Source organism: Cervus elaphus, chromosome 13, assembly GCF_910594005.1.
Source record: "Cervus elaphus chromosome 13, mCerEla1.1, whole genome shotgun sequence".
In the NCBI taxonomy this organism is placed as follows: Eukaryota; Metazoa; Chordata; class Mammalia; order Artiodactyla; family Cervidae; genus Cervus; species Cervus elaphus.
The window spans coordinates 52,412,227-52,437,293 of record NC_057827.1 but is presented as its reverse complement, the minus strand read 5'-3'; the positions used below and the strand labels follow the sequence as shown (position 1 = coordinate 52,437,293).

Below are 25,067 nucleotides of genomic sequence, written 5' to 3'. Positions count from 1 at the left end.
GTATCTTGAAATTATAGGCTCACTCTCCCTAAAACTTCAAAAAGCATAGAGCTTAGGCTCTTCAGGGTATAGCAGTGACAAAAGCTTTCCTAGTCATTTCTAAAAAGCAACATTTCATAGTTTTCTCTCTCCAATGGTTCTCTAACATACTTGTAAAGAAGGCAATGGAAAACCAAGAATAAAGATAGCTGAGCTCTTCACAATTGGGCTTCCTGCCTACTTGCCCTGTTCAAAGGAAAGAGAAGACACCATCTTGCAATAGAGGCTTCGTAGACAACTGGGCTTCTCCAGTGACAGTCGGCACTTGATGCCCCGTGTCTCTTGGTTCTTCTTGTTGCCAGTGGTCAACCCGGCGATGGTGGCGAAATGAGAACAATTAACCTGTAGATGAGGGAGGGCTTCCTTTAAAAGTTGAAGAGTACCATCTGACACAATTCCAAAGACTTGTAGTGTTTTTAATCCAGGAATTTCTCCAAATTCAAGTAAAGTTTCAGGTATTATGTTAAAGCACCAACTGAGTGGTAGGTGTTGGAGGTAGTTGAGTTGTTAAAATTCTGGAAGGCAGTCATTTTTCAGCACGACACTATCGCTAAAGTCTAGGTGGACAAGATTGGGACATCTTCCAACTAAGGTAGAGACATCTGATCTCTGCGGATTCTTTCGACATTCACTGAGATTCAGCTGGGTGATGGGCTCCAACACGTGTGCAAAAGCCACCTATATGTGCTTTTCGGTGAAGTCACAGCACCAAGAGAGGTTCAGCTCATCCAATCTGGAACAGCTGCTCAGCAAAGTCTTCAGGACAGATTCAGAGAATCCAGAACACCTGAAAGGTTTAGTCGCAGTAAATCTGTGTTCAGAGCAAGATTATCAAGAACGGGATCCAAAAGCCGGAGGCCTTCCAGACTGAGATTCAACAACTTGGAGCAGTGAGACAGAAGGCTGTGTAGGTAGATACATCGATCACGGAGTTCGACAGGCCCATGCTGTAGACAAAAAGGGCTGAAATGTTCAACTAACGGTTGATCCATAAATGATTGTGAACAGCAGAAAGCAAACACCCCTCAGGACAGCAGCCGACCAACCACATCTGGGTAGAGGTTTCTTCCCACGAGGTCTCCAGTCTGCCAGAGAGACTCATCAAACCTGGAGTGTCTTTATTTCCAGCACCCCTGTGAACGGAAGGGCAGGGACTCCTGTGTCCTCACAGTGAGAATCACTAGATGATACCATCTCTTACAAACACTGGAGACTTTCAGGAGCTCAGGGAGGCACAGACAGGAAAAAGATTGCTAAGAGCAGCAGGTCTGGAAGAGAGTCCTAAGAAACACACAGCCCAGGGCCACTGTCATCAGATTGCTATGGAAAGCAGGTGTGGCCCGTTCCAGCCTAATCCCGCAGAGCTCCTGGACAGGAATCTCTGTGACATAAATAGAAGATTCATAAGGTTTCAAGTACTTTATGCAAGAAACACCACCAACTTGGACTGAAACGGACAGAGTAGAAAATGAAAGAAGGGTGTAGCTGTGTACCCTCTCATGCTCCAAATATTAATGGCAGGAAACAGGCTGATAAAACTACCCAGCTGCAAACACGATATTTTCCATGAAAAAACAGTGACTCAGATGGGAGATGCTATAGCCTAGACAATAGAATGATGAAACATACAGCATTATCCCCAGCTCTTGAAATCTAGTGGAGTTTGCCAGGCTGAGTTTCAAAAGTTCTTGGGACTGGTGAGTACTTTTTTCCTTCCATTTTATCCATTTATGAACCACATATATGAAAATATTAACCTATCCCTGTCTCACCATGTATTATGGCAGCAGATCTTTGTTCTTTAGTTTCCCATGTCCATAGATGGAGAGAAATTGTACCAGGAAGAGATTATCAGAGCGTCTAAAATATATCTAATTTAGATAATACAGATGATGATACATGGATTTTTTTACTTTATTAGATACAGATAAGACTTTGGCCTTTAAGTTGATGCTATAATGCATTAAGACTTTTGAGGATATTGGGATGTGTTGTATATATTTTGTATATGGGAAGAATGTGAATCTTTTGGAGCCAGAAGGTAGACCATAGTAGGTAGAATAATATTCCCTTAAGATATCCATGTTCTAATGCCTGGAGCTTGTGAATATGTTGCTTTATACAGCAATAGAGACTTTACAGATATGATTAAGAATATGGAATCTGAGATGGAGAAATTATACTGTAAATATATATATTATAACTACATATATATATATATATAAATATATAAATACATATATATACATAAAGGAAGGTTGTAGTCCATGGGGTCACAAAGAGTCAGACATGACTGAGCGACTACACCTTCACTGGAACCTATGAGAAGCAAATTGTCCTTCCTTCACATATATACATATATATTTAACAGTATAATTTCTCCAGGAAAATTATTTCCTGGCTGTAGTCAAAGAAAGATGTGATGATGGAAGAGGACTCAGACAGATGACAAGGGCCTGAACTACCATTACTGGCTTTGAAGATGAATGAAATAAGTATTCTGTGGCCTGTAGAAGCTGAGAATGACCCTTAGTTTATAGCCAGTAAGAAAAAGGGACCACAGTTCTGAAACCACAAGGGACTAAGTTCCCCCAATGACTCAAATAAGCAAGTAAATATACCATGCCTCAGAGAAGACAGAAAGGAGAATAGCCCTGTTGACGTCTTTATTTTAGCACAATGATACTTGGATTCGATTTGTAATCTACAGAATTGTAATATAAAATTTTGTGCAGATTAAGCCATTAAATTTTTCATAATTTGTTATGGAAATAACAGAAAGCCAATACAGATGTTGCTGAGAACTGTGAGCTTACTACTCATAAAGTAGCATGAAATTCAGTGCAACTGTAACAAAGTAGTTAGTTAGGAATGGCAAGTGAGGTGATGAAGCTATCAAGAAGAATGGGGCCAGATTATGCAGAAAGCTTTTCATCTAATGGGATTCTTTGTTACATTAAGTGGAAACCAACTATTGATATGTTAGGTAAAAAAAGAAACATTTTGGAAAATGGCCAAAAAGCAAAGCAACTCTAGAAGGCCAAAAGCAAAACTTACCCAGAACAATGCTTCCACCACTCCCTGGCACACACTGAGTCCACAAATGAGTGGACTTTAGCCATCACTTTGATTTTGCCTCAGTTGCTGCAAATTCTGTTCTGGACACACATGTTCCTAAAATCAAGCCCAGATTAAGTGCACACATTCCACACACTTTCTACCAGAAAGTTGATGGAAAAAAGCATAGGCCCCTCTGACTGCTACAATGAAAAACAGGAAACTTGCTACTGAAAAATTATGCTCAAGGGAGAATCAGAAAATAGGAAGGGGAAATTGTCACTAAAAATGACAAATGTATCAACTTTTGAATGTGTAGCAAGACTATTAGTAGACATAAGCATAAAAGACCAAGGCTAATCTACCAGACCTATGAAGTAATTTAGGAATGGATAATAATACTCTTGCCTGAAAAATCCCATGGACGGAGGAGCCTGGTAGGCTGCAGTCCATGGGGTTGCTAAGAGTCGGACACGACTGAGCGACTTCACTTTCACTTTTCTTTTCATGCATTGGAGAAGGAAATGACAACCCACTCCAGTGTTCTTGCCTGGAGAATCCCAGGGACGGGGGAGCCTGGTGGGCTGCCGTCTATGGGGTCGCACAGAGTCGGACACGACTGACGCGACTTAGCAGCAGCAGTAATAGTAAATCACATCTAATTGCCACTATGTTCTCATTAATAAAAGAAACCACAGAGAGAAAAGGGATGCATAATAAAGAAAAAAAAAACTATCAATCAATCCTGAAAAAAAATAAATTATTTTCTGCCTGGTGAAACTTGTAAGTTCTTAGAATCAGGTAGTCTACAAGTTTTCAGAGTGAGTAAGGAAGGTAAATATGTAGGTGAACATGAGCAATGACTCGGAAAAAGAACTCAAGAGTTTAAGAAACAGTTACGCACATGTGCCTCTCAATGGATGCTAAAGTAAGCATCACTAAGCAGGTTGATGGTTTGGAAATCCAGATACAAAGAAAGGTTGATATTATCCTGTGCTGGGAAAGAAAGGTTCCTTTAGCTGCTGCTAAGTCGCTTCAGTCGTGTCCGACTCTGTGCGACCCCATAGACGGCAGCCCACCAGGTTCTGCCGTCCCTGGGATTCTCCAGGCAAGAACACTGGAGTGGGTTGCCATTTCCTTCTCCAATGCATGAAAGTAAAACGTGAAAGTGAAGTCGCTCAGTCATGTCTGACTCTTCGCGACCCCATGGACTGCAGCCTACCAGGCTCCTCCGTCCAAAGTTTCCTTTAGCTAGTAACATCCAAAAGCTATCACTTACTGGGCATGTACTGCATTCAGGCGCTCTACTAATTGTTGACATAATACCCTCACAGGAGCTCTATAAACAGAGATTCTGTTTTATAAACAGAGATGTTTTATAAACAGAAATTCTGAATTACAGAAAGGTTTGGGAATCTGAGTTCATAAAAATATCACAGGATAGGTCAAGACCTAAATTGAGTCTACTATGACTCAAAATTCTGTATTTTTTCTATATAGTTTCCATACTAAATTTATTAATTAGGTCTTTTCAGTGCAACTATGTGATAAGATTTATGCCAATCAGTGTTTCACTTCAAATGCTACTCAAAATTTGGCTGTAAAATGGATATATGCCAATAACTAACACGAACCATGATAAACAGTGTGAGATTTAAAGTTGACATATGTATAACATGTGCTATTTTAAAGAATTTCTTCATTGAAAATTTTTGATACTGATCCTTTCCTAAGAACAGCATTTCTAAAGCTCTACTCATATAGGGACTACTGCCAACACCTTGATTTTAGCTCATGGTGATTTTAGACATATGCTGGATTTCTAACCTATAGAATTGTAAAATAATATATTTGTGTTCTTTAAGCCATTACATTTGTGACTACAGCAGCAAAAGAACACTAATACAAAACCATCCCAAATAAAAGCCCACACCCAGATGACTTTACTGGTGAATTCTCTCAAAACTTTAGAGAGGAACCAATCCTACTTAAAGTCTTCTTAAAAATAGAAGTAACACTTACTTGTTCAGTAGTTAGTATTACACTGATAATCAAACTAGACAAAGATGTCACAAGAAGGCTACAGACCAAAAGTTCAACAAAATACTAATAAGAAACCAAATCCAACAAAAAGATTATTCACCATGACCAAGCAGAACTTTTTCCTGGAATGCAAGACTGGATAGAAAATAAAATGACTTCCTCACCCTGATACTTGCTTTCTTGAAAAACCCACAACTATCACTATATTTCATGGTAAAAGATTGAATAATTTCCCTTTCAAGTTAGGAACAAGATACCCACTCTCACTTGGATGTTCTAGCCATAGCAATTAGGCAAAAGAGAAATAAAAGGCATTCAGATTGGAAGGGAAGAAGCAAACCTATTCATAGATGATGTGCTCTTGCACACAGAAAATCTTGAGTAATATAGAAAAAAATAATCCTAGAACTAATTAATAAATTTAGCAAAGGTGTAGGATATGAGATCTATATACAAAATCATTTAATTTCTATGCTCTAGCAGTAGACCAATCAAAATGCAATTAAGAAAGCAATTCCATTCACAGTAGCAGCAAACATAACAAAATACTTAGGATTAAATTTAAAGAAGTTAAGATGTGTGTATTAAAATCTACAAAACATTGTTGAACATAATTTTAAGAGAACTAAATAAATGGAAGACCATCCAATATTCAGATGACTTGAAAGACTTAATGTTAAGATGGAAATACATTTTGTATTTTATATAATTTTATAAATAAAGTTGAAGAGAGAAGAAATGGATATTTTTGAAAGGTAGAAAACTACCTTTCAAAATTGACTCCAGTAGAGACAAAAGGCTTAGACTGAATAAAGACAATAGAATAGCTAGTAAGAGATTAAAGAGCTCTCCCAACATCAGGCCCATGTGATTTTATAGCAATTATCATTAAGAAATGCTTACATATAAAATAAAATTTAAATTGGTCTAAATCATAGAAAATAGAGGAAAACATTCAGACTTACTTTTATGAAATGTATGTAACATAGTTCTCAAAACCTGATAAAGAAAACTAGAGAGATGTTCATGTACAAGTATTACACACACACATACAAACACACACACACACACACACACACACACACACCTCTTAACTCAAAATCTAGTATCTTAATTTAAAAAAAGTCAGGAAAAAATGAAAAGCTACCCAATTTCTCCACTGATGTTTAACACTGTGTTGAAGGTACCCACAAGTGCAATTAGACAAAAGAAAGGAAGATAGATATTACGATCACAAAGGACAAAGTAAAATAATTTATTGCAACAATCGGACAGTTCAAACTTACAAATTGTACTTTCATTTTGCCACAGCTAGGTAGAGAATTTTATAAATGGCAAGTTATATAACAGCACACAAGACTCAAAAAGCTTCATACATACAAAAATGTTACAAGATATAATAGGAGGCTTCATTTACAATGGTGAAATAAATGAATAAGTTGGCACTCCATTTTCTAAGATAGGAATACAATGTCACAAAGAATCTCTGTCCCTCAAAAAGATATGTTAAAGTCCTACCACCTGGAACCTGTGAATGAATGTAGCCTTATTTAGAATTAAAGTCTAATCAAGTTAGTCATTAGGATGGGTCTTAATCCACTATGACAGGTATATAGGTAAATATACTGCATATTCTTAAACCATTTGTGTATACGTGGCACTTGGGTTGTTTCCATATCTTGGCTATTATAAATAGTGCTGCTATGAACATTGGGGTTGATGTATCCTTTTTTTAATTTTTAAAAAATTTTCTTGGGGTATATTTGACTTACAATGTTCTATTAGTTTCAGGTATTCAACAAAGTGAGTCAGTTATACAGATACATATATTCACTCTTATTTTCAAGATTCTTTTCCCATCTAGGTCATTACAGAGTATTGAGTAGAGTTCCCTATAGCAGCTTCTTGTTTCCTGTTTTATATCTAATGGCATGTATATGTCAATCCCAGTCTCCCAATTTATCCCTCCCCTCTCATTTCCCTGGAACCATAAGCTGTTTACCTACATGACTCTACTTCGGTTTTGTAAATAAGTTTACTTCCACCCTTTCTTTTAGACTCCACAAATGATATCAGATATTTGTCTCTCTGTGTCAGACTTACTTCACTCAGTATGACAGTCTCTTAAGTTCACCCACGTTGCTGCAAACGATGTTATTTCATTCTTTTCCATGGCTGAGTAATATTCCACTGTATATAGGTACCACATCTTCTTTATCCATTCCTTTGTCAGTGGACACTTAGGTTGCTTCCCTGTCCTGACTGTTGTAAATAGTGCTCAATGTATATTGGGGTTCATGTATCTCTTTGAGTTATGATTTTTTTCTGGCCATGTGCCCATGAGCGGGACTGTTAAATCATATCACAGCTCTATTTTTTATTTTTATTTTTTTAAGGACCCTCTGTACTGTTTTCCATTCCCACCAACAGTGTAGAGGGTTCCCTTTTCTCCATACCCTCTTCAGAATTTATTTTTTGTAGACTTTTTGATGACAGCCATTCTGACAGGTGCAAGGTGAAACCTCATGGTAACTTTGATTTGCTTTTCTCTAATAAATAACAATGTTGAGCACCTTTTCATCTGCCTGTGGGTCATCTGTCTTTTTGGAGAAGTGTCTGTTTAGGTCTTCTTCCCATTTTTCAGTTGGGTTGTTTGCTTTTTTGATATTGAGTTTTAAGACCTCTTTGTATATTTTGGATGTTAACCCCTTATTTGTAGCATTATTTGCAAATATTTTCTCCCATTCCATAGGCTGTCTTTTCATTTTGTTGATGGTTTCTTTTGCTCTACAAAAACTTCTGAGTTTGATTAGGTCACAACTGCTTATTTTTGCTTTTTATTTTTGGCCTTCAGAAACTGATCTAAGAAAATATTGTTATGATTTATATCCAAGAATTTTTTGCCTATATTCTCTTCTAGGAGTTTTATGCTATCATGTCTTAAATTTAGGTCTTTAAACCATTGGTTTAGTTTATTTTTGTACATAGTATAAGGGAATATTCTAAATTCATTGATTTCCATATGGTTGTCCAGTCTTCCCAACACCATTTGCTGAAAAAAACTGTTTTTAATATATTGTATCTTGCTTCCTTTGCATAGATTAAGTGATCATAGGTATGTGGATTTATTAAAAAGTTTTGATACATCTCACAGTAACAGAGATTCTGCAGTGCTTAGAAATCCTGTTGCTTTAAGTGCTGTCTTTCTAATTTTTCCGGCTTCTGCATTAATGTCCAAAGTTGCTCAAATTGCTACTATCACTAATTTTTCTTTTCTTGTCTACCTTGCTTTATATCTCACTTCAATTTGGCTTCTTCCTGAAGTAAGAAATATTTTTATTTTCAATTACTTCCCTGAATCTTTATTCTTTAATTTTTCTCCTGTTACTCCTAAGTGTTGTTTGTACAATTTTTTCACTACATAATTTTTCTTTCATCATAATTTTCACTTTCAAATATTCTTTCATAATCCAACTAGGATCAATGCCTGCTTCTCCTGACATGAAAGTTAGTGTTAGTCTTTTTGACCTAACATTTCCTAGAAAAGAATCACTTCTAAGTAACACGTGAAAATGGAGACTTCTCTGTTTCTCAGCAAACAAGACACCTTCCTCTTAGAAACCATTTATTACGGACTTACAACCATTCTTTCAACCCTTACTACCATTTATTGTAATTATAACAACCTCTCATCTTTCTATATTAAATAGAATAAAAAGCAAACAACATCTGAGATATGAAACTCCTTCCTCCAGCATAGTTGGGATCAAAATTTATTCTCATAATATTGAATTTTTATTTTAATTTTCAATACTGACAACTTAAAATGTTTCCACTTCATAGTTGATTCATGATAATAATATTTAAATATTTATGATTGTTGTCAAATTTGGGAAACTCTCAAATTTCTTTCATATATAAATTATACAGCTTCGCAGTATTTCAAGTTTTATTGTGCAGTGGCTAATGTTAAATATTCTTTGAATTGAAAACATTCATTAGCCAGTGTGCCAGTTATTGGAAATGGGTACCCTTTTGCTGCTATATAGCTCAATATTAGTTTCTCTTCTACTGTGCATATACTTTCATTACCCAGGGATATAGAACATGTTCACAATACAGTGAGACTCCTGGCTCTAAACCTCAGGCTCACAAGTCAGGCACATCAGCACAGTGAAAGTGTTTCTGGACACCATTCCTGCACCAGGATAGCAAGAAATAAAGAAACGAATAGTAAATGAAAAGGACCATAAACCATCAATATATTCCACTAAGCTCATCATCTCTTTGGCTGCAACCCAAACATCCCATTCCAATACATCTGAGTAAAGAAAAAGTGTAATAAGCAGGAAGTCAGTGTTATAAAAGATGGTGTGCTGTGTGCTCAGTCGTGTCCAACTCCTTACAACCCTATGGACGAGCCTTCCAGGCTTCTCTGTCCGTGGGATTTTCCAGGCAAGAATACTGGAGTGGGTTGCCATTTCCTCTGTCAAGGGATCTTCCCGACCCAGGGACTAAACCTGCATCTCCCACACCTCCTGCACTGCAGGTGGATTCTCTTACTGCTGAGCCATCAGGGAAGCCCTTCAAAGATCGTGGGGCCTAACTAATCGCACTTAAAATACTTTATTTCTAAAGAATATGTATATATTCCAATCAGTTTGCTCAAAATACACCTGAAGCTAACACAGCATTGTAAATTAACTATACTTCATTTTAAAAAATAAAATGCTTCATTTCTGAAAATTTACAGAAGTGTTCAACCATATGAATGTATTACTAAAACCCCTCTCATGAGAAGCAAAGGAATCTGAAGCTTAAGCTTTCTATTAACTTCACAATAAATCCACCTAGGAATAGAATGCATAGTTTTAGAAGTAGGAATCAGAACTTTTAGTATCAACTCTATGCTCATGAACATTCTCTGGAAGATAATGGAATATAATACAATGAGATAATTCAATGTGCTGCCCAATTAAGAATTTGTTTAAGGGCATCAGATGGGTTGGGAGTAGGGTGAAGGGTGATACTGATGAGAGGAAATGCAGCTAATAGAGAAGATAAATAAACCCAGCCTGGTAATTCCAATAATCAAAAAGTTACAATGGTTCAGACCATTTCTTTAGCGTTTACCCTAGAGCAGGCCCTTTTCCCTTCTTATATTATAAACTGGGTAGAGGCAACAAATGCTCAATTTATGTGCACTTGTGATACACAAAGCATTTATTAGCTCACTTCACCATGAATTGTGACAGTATTAAGTATGTGTTCTAAACCTTAAGGCTTTGAAAATTCCATTCCAATAGCTCTTGCTTGGAACACATTTTCTAATGTTATAAAGAATCTGTTGCATAAAATTTTAAAAAATGTGTCTGTGAAATCTGGATAATTTTTAGTTCTTTTTTTCCCCTCCAGTCTAATGAAGGGAACAAGAGGGCTAGGAGTCATTTTCTATTTTAAAATACTCCAAGTATAACTTGTCCTCAACTAAATTGCCCAATAAATGAACATCTTAAGCTTACATTTTCCTGAATAAAAGCTCTAAACAGGGAATAATACAATATTAAAAATCTAGTGAATACATATAAGCTTAAAGCATTTCTACAGGAAAAGAGGGAAAGGACTCATTTTATTTTCAGGAATGAAACATTATTGCAGAGCTCTGTTCAACTTCAAGTCTAAAGATACAATAACATGGTCATTTAAGGCATATATAGAGTTAAAAAAAACAATCCAGTATACCAGATTTATTAACATAACATTTCTACTGATTCTGTAGATAGTGAAAGTTTCCTATTATACTCACACTGGCCTTTATTACATGCCTTTTTATGAACACAATCATTTCACAGTCCATTTGGTTTGATTTTGGCCAGGAGACCAATAACAAGTGGCTCTTTATTCCCAGAAACATCTCCATCCTTAATTCAAATGAAGAGCTCATGTTCCCAAGTACTTAGCATAAAATTATTGAAGATTGCAGAAGCTTGTGGCTTCAACTTCTGACTGTGAGGCCTCAGAAAATATTTTATCAAGTTATGCTTCAATCACTAAAACTTTGAAAATTAAAATGTGAGTGATGAAAGAAATAAAAATAAAACCTCAGATCATAGTCAGGTGCCAAAGCTGAATTTTGAAAATCAGAAAATGCCATTAAGTGAAAATATTCTATGTTTACATTATATTTACATACTCCCTTACAGACTACAATTTTGCCTCCCTCAAGAGTCTACACCCACCTGATTGCTAATTTTCCTCCTTGCTCCTGATCCCTTATGATAATAGTTTTACTAAAACAGTAAATTTCCTCAGTTTTTCCCATCCATACTTCCAGACTCATCTTCTCTTTTTCTCCTTGTTGAATACTGAGTATAACTTAGCAAATAAATGCCTATTGTCTGCCCCTACTTTAAAATCCCTCCAGTGTTTTAATATACTCATAATGCTAATATGCATATCGATAAAGTATTCCCTGATTAGAAATAGACTCCATATTTCCTTCTATGCTAATATGCAGGTAGTTTATCGTCTTTCCATTTTGCGAAACCCAGAATCACTATCTCGATATGTATCTGTGACATGATACCTTAAAAATCATTCAGCTTGGCTCACAGCATGTAAAATAAGTGTAGGACCCCACCCCATCCCTCATCACATCCCAAACTTGTCCTCTGCCTTAGACAGTTTCAGCAAATTATGAAAGTATGAAAAGGAACTCTCAAGAAAGCGTTTAAAGGTAGCCAATAAAATCTATAAAAATGCATCAGGAATCTATGCCACAGAACTGCGGGCTAGAAATCACAAATAAAGGTGCTCTTGCCTTTGTCGTAGGTGAGTTTTACAGGCTTTCAACACCTTATCTGGAATCACTTCACTCTTCTCAATGAAGTGCTGAGATGCCCCCACCTTGCTCAAACTGCTTTCTCCCCCTAAATCCATATGCAGGCCGTTCAGTCCTTCTATCTGAGGGGAATAAGTGAACTGAAATCTTTTGTGAGATCCTAAGAAAAGAAAAGCATGCTACTCTCCCCCGAAAGTTAACCAATTCAGGGGTTTCATTATGTTTTCATTTGAGAAAAGTGCAGTAAAACAACTCAGGCCTGGGGGACAAGAATAATATCTTATATCTCTTTGATGTGCTCACAGAATCTAATACTGTGCCAGCGTGCAGTGTTCAGTCAAAAAGACAAATGGCATACAAACTACTCGAGAGCATAAATCTGAAGTGTGTGGCCTTCCGCTATTGCCATGGTCTCTGATGTCTCCTGTATTGTGTGGCCAAAGACCACCACTGCCACAGAGGAGAAAACCATCAGTTAAAAAAATAAAATAATTATTTACATTTTAAATTTCATGTCAGGAAAGTACACTTCACTCACAAATGGGTTCAGAATATTTCTGTAACAGATTAAAAAATTTCCATACCTTTCCACATAGATGTACATACACCTACACAGCATAGGTTGACAAGATGTAAGCCGACAGCTCTAGCAGGAAGTAAAAACAAATCATCTCCCATGGTAGAACAGCCCCAATAATTACTATTTTGAGAGACTTTGTATAAAAGCTAGATGTCTAGTACAAGTTTATCTTGTCTGTAAGGATTCTGTGATGTCTGTTCAATAATATCTTTGTGTTAAGATGTCAACCACAAAGGAAGGAAGTTAATAGAACATTATATGGGAAACTTTGGTGTGTTGAAAGTCGAGATGTTTTTCTTCTCAGGGGTCTGGCATTGAAAAACTTCTCCCCCACAGAAAACAATTTTTACTGGGTCTAAACAGTTCAGTGGAAATCTGTCACCAGTTAGCCTTGTGTGTGTGTGTGCGCTCCATCGCTCAGTCATGTATAACTCTTTGCAACTGCATGGACTCTAGCCCACCAGGCTCCTCTGACCATGGAATTCTCCAGGCAAGAATACTGGAGTGGGTTGTCATTTCCTCCTCCAGGGGATCTTCCTAACCCAGGGGTTGAATCTGCACCTCTAGCAAATCCTGCATTGACACGCAGGTTCTTTACCACTGACCCACCTAGGAAGCCCATCCAGTTAGCCTTACTACACAATTTTCTACATGCACACTCTTTCCCCTTCACTCCTGCTGTTATCCCCCTTTTTATCTGCACAGTTTATCAATATAAGAAAATTCCTAATTCAATTACAGCAATGGTAATGACTCTGACAGTTATTACTTCCTTATATGGCACCTCATATTGTTCCAGTTCAAATATCTCATTGAGATTATATTGAATACTCACAACTATATCATTAATAAATATTATTAAAGTTGCAGCGATCTCTACTGTGTGGTTTTGATGAAGTCTGGTTTCCTAATTCCACCAGAGTCATAGGCAGATTTTGACCTTAGATCACTCAATTCTGAGCCAGTGTCTTTGCCTTTGTCTTGTAATTCTAAATTTTATAGATACAATCCCTCTTGAGACAAGTTTTTCATTATCTATCCAAAGTACATTCATTTATGCATTAAATCATATCCCATGACATCCCACAACACCAGCTGCAACTTGAATTCTTGTTCCTTCTGTGTCAAAGTGGCTAATTTTTACTTTTACCATAATACTTCTGAGTTCTAGCTCATTTTCCTGATATATTTGTAGTCATTAGCAAATTTTGTTTTTTTTTCAAATAGGGTTCCTGACATGTCAATAGATAACCAATAAACATAATTTACTTAAAGTTAAATTAGAATAAAATAGATTATTTGGAAACTAAATAAAGTGTAGCCTATTTTGGAATCCAAACTTTCAACATTTAAATAAATATTTTTCCCCTCTATGTGCTGTTGCTATCAATTTTGTGGCTTTTGGCTATAATGTTCTGTTGATTTTCATCTAATCCCTATAACAACTATTTTATCTTCCTTGCTATAAGCCATCTGGCCTTTGAATTTTTAGTTATTGTTGCATATTATGAGCCTCACTCAGTATTCCCAGATGACACTTTACTTTGCTTTTAGTGCATTCATTTTTCCCCTCAGTAAAATAATTATTTTAACAGGAACAGGTGGATCAAAATTGTGATCTTTATCTTTTGTGCTAAAATTATATATAAATCTGCAGGTGAAAAGCTATGTTACAAATTTCAAAATCTAGCTTTAGTTTCTAAATGTTATCATGTTTTTCAGTTCAGTTCAGTTGCTAAATCGTGTTCGACTCTGCAACCCCATGGACTGCAGCATGCCAGGCTTCCCTGTCCATCACCAACTCTCAGAGCTTACATGTCCATAGAGTCAGTGATGCCATCCAACCATCTCGTCCTCTGCCGTCCCCTTCTGTTCCTGCCTTCAATCTTTCCTAGCATCAGGGTCTTTTCCAATGAGTCAGTTCTTCGCATCAGGTGGCCAAAGTATTGGAGTTTCAGCTTCAGCATCAGTCCTTCCAATGAACAACCAGGGCTGATCTCCTTCAGGATTGGCTGGTTGGATCTCCTTGCAGTCCAAGGGACTCTCAAGAGTCTTCACCAACACCATAGTTCAAAAGCATCAGTTCTTCAGTGCTCAGCGTTCTTCATAGTCCAACTCTCATATCCATACATGACTACTGGGAAAACCATGGCTTTGACTAGACGGACCTTTGTTGGCAAAGTAATGTCTCTGCTTTTTAATATGTTGTCTAGGTTGGTCATAGCTTTTCTTCCAAGGAGCAAGGGTCTTTTAAATTCATGGCTGCAGTCACCATCAGCAGCAATTTTGGAGCCCCAAAAAATAAAGTCTGTCACTGTTTCCACTCTTTCCCCATCTATTCACCACGAAGTGATGGGACTGGATGCCATGATCTTAGTTTTTTGAATGTTGAGTTTTAAGCCAGGTTTTTCACACTCCTCTTTCACTTTCACCAAGAGGTTTTTTAGTTCCTCTTCACTTTCTGCCATAAGGGTGGTATCATCTGCATGTCTAAGATTATTGATATTTCTCCCAGAAATCTTGATCCCAGCTTGTGCTTCATCCAGCCTCGCATTTTACATTACGTTTTTAGAAGGTTTCTAAGTCTTTCACACCTTCTCTTTTCCTCTCTCCCTCCTGCCTTTTCTTAATCCCCTCCTTCCTTCTTCCTGTCAATATCTATTGAACCCTTATTTTGTACCAATAACATACTATATACTGATGATATGGCTGGAATTAAGACAAGCACCCTCATTGGCCTTACAAGCTATTGAAATGAAAAAGCTATTGAAATTACAAGCTATTGAAATTATAAAAGCATTCCCAAATTAGACCCTAACACTTAATTCCCAAATTAGACCCTAACACTTAAAAATAGGGTCTAATTTGGGAATGCTTTTATAATTTCTTATAAACCCATTGGCTTAAACTAAAGTTAAATGTATCATAATGGAGTAAAATCCCAATCAGGTCATGTTGGAATTCTACCTTTTTTTTGTAAGATGTGGGCTATTCTTTATTTTTTTCCCAGTAACCTCTGTCTCTGCCAGTCATTCTAAATTTGCTGCCATTTCCCTACAGCCTCTGCCATCTTTTTGGTCCAGCAGTGTTTCTGATCCATTTTTTTTTTCAGTTTTATTGAGAAATAATTGTCACAGATCATGTATAAGTCTAAGACATACAGCATGATGGTTTGATTTTCATATTTTGTGAAATGATTACCATAGTAGATTCAGCTAACCACAGTCTTCTCATGTAGATACAATAAAAAGAAAAGGAAGAAGACAAAACTTTTTACTTGGGATCCATTTTAAGATTTACTCTCTTAACTTTCCTATGTATCATACACAGTGTTAGCTAGAGTCATCACGTTCTACGTGACATCTCTAGTATTTATTTACCTTATAACTGGAAATTTGTAACATTTGACCACCTTCCTCCAATGTCCCCTCATGCAACCCACTGGTTCTGAGATTCAGGTTATGCATACGTGATGTTCACAAGGGTGAGGAGGGGTACGCAAGGGTATGTCTTTCCACCAGCAGGACAAGGGACAAGATCCATATTTTTTCATACATAAATTATATCTGATAGCCCAGCCTTGCTGCTAAGAGCCTATAACTTCCAAGAAATGGGCTCCTTTTATTTGTTTGCTCTCAAGTATGTTTGTGCATGCTCAGTTGTGTCCAATTCTCTGGGGCCCCATGGACTGTAGTCTGCCAGGCTCTTCTGTCCATAGAATTTTCCAGGCAAGAATACTGAGTGGGTTGCCATTTCCTACCTCCTCCGGAGGGTCTTCCCAACCTAGGGATCTAACCCGTGTCCCTTGTGTCTCTTGCATTGGCAGGTGGATTCTCTACCACTAGCGCCACCTGAGGAGCCCTGCTCCAGGCTAATGGTGTCCTTGATTGTATCATTGAAAACATACCTTCCTTCCTTCAACCCGCAAATCATCCTTACTTGCCAGCTTCTGATTTTCTTTGCAACTGTGAAAACGGAATGACTATGTGCTTTCTTTTTGCAAAGGCTGGAAGCCAGAAGAAAGGCGGGAGTTCAAAGAACTGTGGATTGCTTTGGCAAGCCAAGCAGCCAGCTGCTAACTGGAGTTCCACAGGACCAGCCAGGGATGTCAGTGGCTGACTCTGGCATCTGTGTTATGAACGACATCTTGGGATAAAATTGCCCTTCTAGGGTCTTGGCAGCTTAAGACATCTCAGACTGAGATGAAGACATGGCTCTCACTGCCTCAATGAGTGGCTGGAATATTTTGGACCTACTTGAGCCAGTATGAGATTTATGCACATTCCTAGATTTTCAACCCAGCTTTGAATGGATATTCGACACCCAAGAAGTAGAGACTTACAATGAAAAACATCTTTAATTGGTTCAAAGCTACCAAGTTCCATTGCTGGTGAAGAAAAGAGTATTTTTAGAGGTTTTTTTTCTGATCTTTCATCTGCCTGTGACTGCTTTTCCTAATCAAAAGTAGCAACATAAGAGTCTTTCTCGTTTGCTATGTGAAACAGAGTACTAATCTTTGGAGGCAAGCAGAAGGAAATTACTCTTTTCACTGGCAATAGCTGTTTAAATTTCAAAGATTATATTAAAAGATGTGTCCTCATTCTGTTTACACATTCTAATCCTTTCCAATAGCAGCTTGGATATTATACCACAGGGGTTTTTTGTGTTTTTTTTAAAAACAGAGATGTAGACTCAGGATGCTCAGTTTACAAGATGTGGAAACAATGATTGCTATTAGGACATGTCTGAAAGTGGGGCAGGAGATGAATAGGTGAATTAAGCCACCATATGCCCAGTCAACCAAGTAAAACCCTGGCACATTAGAAAATGCTTATCTGATTTAAATAGGAAATGTTTCACCCAGGAATGCAAAGAAATGAAAATTGAAATTAAATCATATATTGCTGGCTAGTTACAGCTCAAATGCTTTACAACTATGGCATAAAAACATTATTTTACAAAAAGCAAACTAATTGACAATTTAGAAAAGTTCTTTTACATACTGGGCTTGTTGAAAAACCTCACTCACACACATATGTATGTATGTGTATATATGTACGTAGTTATATATGTACAAATATACTTCATTGCCAAAGTATAAACTTCTAGAAGGAATAGATAATGTGTTTGGAAAGACCATGATAAAATGAAGAGTGAGTGCCTTCTACATATTCTACATTTGTAGTTAAAATTGTATATCTTAAGGAAAACAGTTAAAAGATGACTTTTTTAGTCAGGAAAACCCTGTAGATTTTCTCTCAGACATCAGTTTTATGTGGGAAACAGCATTTAAAGATTTTAAAATATTTGTTGTTTCACTCTACAGGATTTTGTGGAAATACTTACATAGCCATATGGTGATGACTTAAGAAATTATATGTTGTCTATAATGTCTGGGATTCTATTTTTAGTCTCAGTTTGCTTGATTTCAATTATTTTATTACATAAATTTTAAATAATTTATAGAGCACTTACTATGCTAGGCATCATGTTAATGAATTTATAATATTGTCTTATTTCAATCTCACAACAATCCTGTCATATACTATGAATATCCTTACTTAAAAGATGCTAAATAATCTTTAAAAAATTATATAATCAGCTCAAGGCTATACAGACAGCTCTTTAATACCTTATTAACTAATCTCATGCTGTTGACAATTATACACACACACACACACACCATATATATACACACATATACTATATATATATATATTCCTCATAATGTTCATTTATTCTCAAAATTTTCTTGTAATAAGTAGACAAATATCATTGAAGTTTTATTTACATGAAAGACAGCTTAGGTCCACTGCAAGGCCTACTCTCATGACGGATGGCTGCTGTGTAGAAGTAAGATGACTCATCATGCCTTGGTGGTTTATTTAGGAATGAGAAGTACAGGACTTACATATGTCTGTCTATTCCAGACAGAATTGAGAGCAAACATCTCAGTAACGTCTTTGTCTGATAATCTGCACTGTCAACTGTGCAGTCAGGGCTGTAGAGCCTCAGCGGCTAGTGATGAGGAAAAGAAGACAGAAATGCAGGGATCCATTTGAGATCACAGCCTTTCAACTGGTCAGTATAAACTCTGCTCTCCTGCGTTATCCACAAACCCCACTTGATGAACCGCAAAGCAGACACCCTCTGACCAGCTGTCCTTTACATACAGTAGGATTGCTGCTAAGTCACTTCAGTCGTGTCCGCCTCTGCGCGACCCTATAGACGGCAGCCCACCAGGCTCCCCCGTCCCTGGGATTCTCCAGGCAAGAACACTGGAGTGGGTTGTCATTTCCTTCTCCAGTGCATGAAAGTGAAAAGTGAAAGGGAAGTCGCTCAGTCATGTCCAACTCCTAGCGACCCCATGGACTGCAGCCTACCAGGTTCCTCCGTCCATGGGATTTTCCAGGCAAGAGTACTGGAGTGGGGTGCCATTGCCTTCTCCAATAGTAGGATTAATAGAGGGCAAATTCACAACTCCAATTTTAACACTGCCTTAAGTGTCAGTCTGACTAATAAAATTATCTAAACTGCTAACTTAAAATACCAAGCAATAAATTTTTAGGTTTTACATTTATATGACCTATCACAAACACTCATTTCCATGTTTTATTTTGTTGTATGAGACTCTTAATTATCATAATAGTATGGTATTAACTTTTAATGATTTTCAAACAAGTGTGAAATATCTTTAATCAGTCAAGATGGATGCTCAAAGATTAGCCATTCTAATGTATGTATATATAATGTTCATAGCAATTTTAATATGAGCTAAAGGTGTTTTGCAATTTGGAAGAAAGCCCTAATATTTGGAGGCAGACAGAAAATTGCCATTTTCTTTAGCAATTTTATGTATATTTGATGTTTACATTAGTCATTTTTATATGTTATCTTGTCTCCCAGATTAAAGATATATCATATTTGCCAGTTTTCATTAATCTCCTTCAAATTCCATTATGACTGCAGAATTCTAATGAAGATGTATATTCAGTTGTCTTTTCAAATAATCTAAAAAATGTCATTTCATTTTTCAATATAAAACAGGGAAAATCTACTTTCTGGGTTAGAAAATATCTTGACCCAGACAGTAAACATTGTCAAGTACATAGGATAAGAAACAGTCAAAAGTGGTCCCTAGGGATGTTTATATTGGATGAAAAGATTTCATTAGAAAGACTGGCAAGTTTCAGCAATTTAGACTTTTCCCACAATCTCAACATAGAAGCACATTCCAAAGATCCATGTATATATATATATATTTTTTTTTAATCAAATAATGAGATTTATGCATCCATTTTAAAGATAGTTCACCCAGTTTTCCAATTGGATTGTTATTTCCATCCTCACCACAAGTGAATTTAGGCACACTGGAGTAGATTATTTCAAATTAGAGTTAATAGCAGAGAAGAAATAGATGATTTCATTATGTTTCAAATAATGGAAGAATGACTTTCCCTATATTCACTACTGATAAAGAAAAAACTTCTGCACAAATGCCCCTACAAATGAATATGTTAAATGATGAGATCTAATCACCCCATTCTCTCTCTGTTGGTCTTAACATACTGCAGAGCTGACATTCCAGATGCCAGCTGGCAGCCCAAGTTAAAGATGCAGAAGCCGAAAGAAGTGTACAAAAGAGCTTCTAAGCTAACTCCGTGCTGCATGTCATGAAATCCACTGCCATCTCATGAGCAATCACAAATCACACAGTGCAATGAAAGAATTAATTAGGAACCTAGACTAAACTCCTGTGGCACTGTGGCTAGCTTCCCTTTTAACCCTGTTTGCTATCATAGTGATATGCTATTTGTGCTTTCAGACTGCATCATAAATTCATTTGAGGATTTTCTGAATATATTCATATCTTTCAACAAGATGAACAATTGAAAAAGTTATTCTCTAAGAATGCATTTGGTAGAAAATTTTACTTGTTGGTCTTTCATCAAAACACCTTTGCATTTTCAAAGTCATTGTTTCAAGCAGTCAGTTAAATATCTGGGTTTTATATAGGCTTCTCACTTTTGGGTTGTCCAAGGGAAGTGTGGCTACAGGATCCTACTGCTTGGAAATCAACAGAAGCAAGGAAATATAAAGGTAATTTAAATAAAACAATTGCTCAGTGATGCTCATCAGACATAAATGAATATATTTTTTAGAAGCTGTGAATACTTTATCACAACCATTGTTCTTTTTAATGTGTTTCAGAGGCATTGCAGGTACTATAATTCCAAATGATTTCCACTTAAAGTCCTCACCAGATATGCAGTTAAACTAAAATCCCAAGAAAAGGTCAAGATAAGCACAATCACCACTACACTGGAGCACAGAATAATAAAGGCCCTAGATGTGCAGTTTATAAGCACGTAAACTGCATATACATGCCACAAGAAGTTTTAAGTATTTAGAGTTTATTATTAGATTTATTAAATAATCATACTTCTTAAAACATCTCTTCCTTCTGATTCTCTGCCCAAATTTGAGATGTTTAATTTACTCATCAACAGAGATAGCTCGATACTTCTGTAGTCTTCATCATCTGATAGTAGATCTATACTTTTATATTTTAGTAGATCTATACTTTTATATTGGTGCCAGTGGCCAAAATTCTATTTTTGAGGCATTTAAAGGTTCAAGTCAAAGTTAATCTGGAAGCACTATTTGTCTGTCTATTCATTTGTTCATGAGGAACAGCACAGAAGAGTGCTTAAAGGTAAGAGCATTTATTTGTTCAAATCCTAGCTGTATCACTTATTTACCATATGTCGTTTGATAATATATTTAACTTTCCCCTCTACGCTTCAGATCATCATCATAAAAATGAAGACAATTACAGAATCTCCCACTCAAGGTATATAATAAATTAAATGAGAATTCCATTTAGGTAATACTCAATTTGGACATGGCATAGAGAAAAGCCCTCAAAAAATTATCACTTTTATTTATAAAACCCTTGTTTTAAACTTATTACAGAATGGAGTTATGTTAAGAAGTAGGGAACATAATTATGTATGATTTAGTACTTCACTCAAAAAATACAGCCTAGTCAAAGAAACAAAAACAAATAATCCTAAAAGGACTTGATGGGAAGACCCAGGAAAAATAACTGTTTTCAGTATAGGAGAAAACCATGAAGTCACAGATCCCCTGATCCCAAGGGTCCCAAGAAGTTCAAACTTTCCAGTACACTTAATTGAAATTCACAAAGCTGCTAAGCCAATGAAATCATCAGTCCCAAAAACTAAGGACATAATCACATTGGTCAAGTCCTATGTTAAGATAAAACATGGACAAACAAACTATAACAGGAGAGGAGAACCAGGTACCAGTGAAGATTTTATGAAACTTGTCCACCACGTTGGAACAAGTACTCTGTCTTGGTAATTTTGGGGGATTAATGTTTAGGAAGGGATTGATTAGAACACTGTGGTAGAGAGGGAGAGAGAGTATATAAACAATGACTATTTCTTGCTTTTTCTTGGCCTTTTGGTTCAGCACAAAACTCAAGTCTTTTAAAAGTCAGAAAGTTTAACTTGCTGTGTTACATTTACATAATATCTTGTGGATAGAGAATATTTACCACAGCTCAGACAATACCTGAAAATGATAACACTACAGTTTCTAAGGCTGAATCTATTCTTTATACAGAACATCCATAAAGCCTGATATGACATTCATTTTCATTTTACAAACAGCTCTTCTAAAATATATTTAAATAGCATTTTGCTTCAAGACAGTGACTGAGGAACTTTGGAGATCCTATAAATTATTCCTCACTAGTAAAGGAGTCATGAGGGAAAGCAAAAATAAATATCAAGGGGAATTTCATAAGACTTCAAATGCCATATGGGAACAGGGTAAGAAGCAGGTATTTATATGCAACATGAAAGACCTAAAAGAAATAGCTTTGAGGAAAGCTTTTTGAGCACAAATTTTTATCTGTATGGACAGTAAAGAAGAATCAGCAACATCCAGCATTCTAGTTCAGTCTTTGCTAAAGGACTAAAACAAAATCCCACTGCAGCACATATGCTCTTAAGGAACAGCTTAAATTAACATTACTTATGTTCTTGGAACTTTTTAAAAAGATATTTTAGAGTGAGAACCAAAATATACCATGTTTCTTAAGTGGGGGTTAGAGGAGGATGGAGGCTTTGGCACATGTAAATTGAAGTTTAAAGTGAAATGACCACATTGACAGTAGTGATGGGCATTTGGGAAAAAATATATATATGGCTGACAGGTGGCTAATTGTGAGAATAAGCTATTTCTGTAACTGGTTGAAGAAAACAAAAGGGGGATGTTAAGGTTTGGAAAAGTCATGGGTGTAGAGCACAACAGAAAGGTAAGAAGCAGCCATTTCTCTCCTAATTTCAAATATCAAACACAACTTAAGAAAGAAAGGTATCACCTGAGGAGGTTGGGAGTCAAGGTGGCTCTCTGGGTGAATTCACCACTGTGCAGGGCTTCAGGCTCAGAAAGCAAGTTTTTCCAGCACCAGAAGAAGAGTCTGTATACAGATGAATCAAGTTTATAGAAATTAATTTCTGACTATCAAAACCCTGAACAAAGTAATTAGCAATTCATAAGGAAGAAGTAATGACAAACATCTGATAATATGTTTACCCTCACAAGTCATCAACAAATTAATATTAAAACCAAGTCGGTCTTGGTTTTGCACATTTTAAAAAATATAAGTAATGTTAAAGCCAAATGGTCATCAAGTATGTTAGGAAATGAGCATTCCCAGTCACTCCCTTTGAATACATAAATGAATACAAATATTCAATAGTGAAATTTAATGAAACCACAAAATCCTTACATGAATATTTATAGGCCTAAATCTTGGGGAAATTATCTTATTAAATTAGCTGGAAAGTATATAAAGCTATATATATATGTAGAGAGAGAGAGAGACGCTCTTCAAAATGTTGAAAAAAGAAATGGAAACAACCTAAACTTGAAAACACTGGTTTCAGAATAATCTCAGGAAAGTAGAATTGGGAGAACTCTAATGTTTTAATAGCAACCTCAATTTATTTTACCTACTCTGGAAAGAGATTTACTTTATGAACAAAAGGCAGATGGTCTGCCAGGGAGAGATAGAAAAGGGAGATACATTATTCTATCCAAGACCCTTGGCTAAAGACGGCAAAGTTGAACATTCTGACTATGTCTGAAGTATCAGTTGAGAGAAGACAGTCTCAGAAAATCTCTGAGAGTCACTGGGGGCTTCCCAGTGGCTTAGGAGTAAAGAATTAACCTGCAATACAAGATATGCAGGTTTGATCCCTGGGTCAGGAAGATCCTATGGAGTAGGAAATGGCAACCTACTCCAGTATTCTTGCCTGGAAAATCCTATGGACAGAGGAACCTGGTGGGCTGCAGGCAGTCCATAGAGTTGCAAAGGGTCAGACACAACTGAATGACTGAGCATGCACTTATTAATATCATCTTACATTTCTGTTCTAATCACATGTCTACCAGAAAAATTCCTGAAAATACAGTCTATTTTTTTAATAGGAAGAGATTGTGTGAACCTGCTTTCCTGAGAATTATGGTCTACTAGCTAGTTGGACTTATCTTTGAAATCTAATTAAATGATATGATTTTTTCTTAAGCTATCTTTGTTTTGACTTTTTAAAATTTTAATTGCTTTTAATTTTAGAATGGTTTTAGATTAACAGAAAAGTTACTATACTAGTATGGCCCCCATATGTCTCTTACACTCAATTTCCCCTATTGTTAACATATTACCTACTATGAATATATTATATTACTATCTTATACTACTATAGTGCATTTGTCGCAACTAAGGAATCAACATTTCATGTTAGTATTAACTAAACTACACACTTTTTTCATGCTTTGACTTCTTCATTAAATTTATTTAAGAAAGAAATGACGTGTTTAATCTGTCCATGTTATTTAGTCAATATGTCTTAATGTGGGTTTCCCTTGTGGCTCAGCTGGTAAAAGATCTGCCTCCAATGCTGGAGACCTGGGTTCCATCCCTGGGTTGGGAAGATCTCCTGGAGAAGGGAAAGGCTATACACTCCAGTATTCTGGCCTGGAGAATTCCATGGACTATACAGTCCATGGGGTCACAAAAGTTGGACATAACTGAGTGACTTTCACTTCACTTCATGTCTTAATATAAAATTTTAGTAAATATTTATTCATTCTTCCTGCCAAAAAAAGCTCAAAAGTTTTTCCTTATTTCTTAAAATGTGCATAAATCTATACACCAAGTAACTCTATATTGTAATAATTAAAAACTTTTGGAAACCTCTGCAGAGAGAAATAATGAAAGTGAAAGTCACTCAGTTGTGTCTGACTCTGCAACCCCATGGACTATAGCCAACCAGGCTCCTCTGTCCATGATATTCTCCAGGCAAGAAGACTGGAGTGGGTTGCCATTCCATTCTCCAAGGGATCTTCCCTACCCAAAGATCAAACCCAGGTCTCCTGCATTGCAGGTGGGTTCTTTACCATCTGAGCCTC

The 25,067-nt window shown here is 36.5% G+C and overlaps 1 pseudogene; it reads right to left on the bottom strand.

Moving 5' to 3' along the window:
* Positions 1-216: 216 nt before the first annotated feature.
* Positions 217-25,067, bottom strand: part of LOC122706423 — a 58,010-nt pseudogene continuing 33,159 nt past the window's right edge.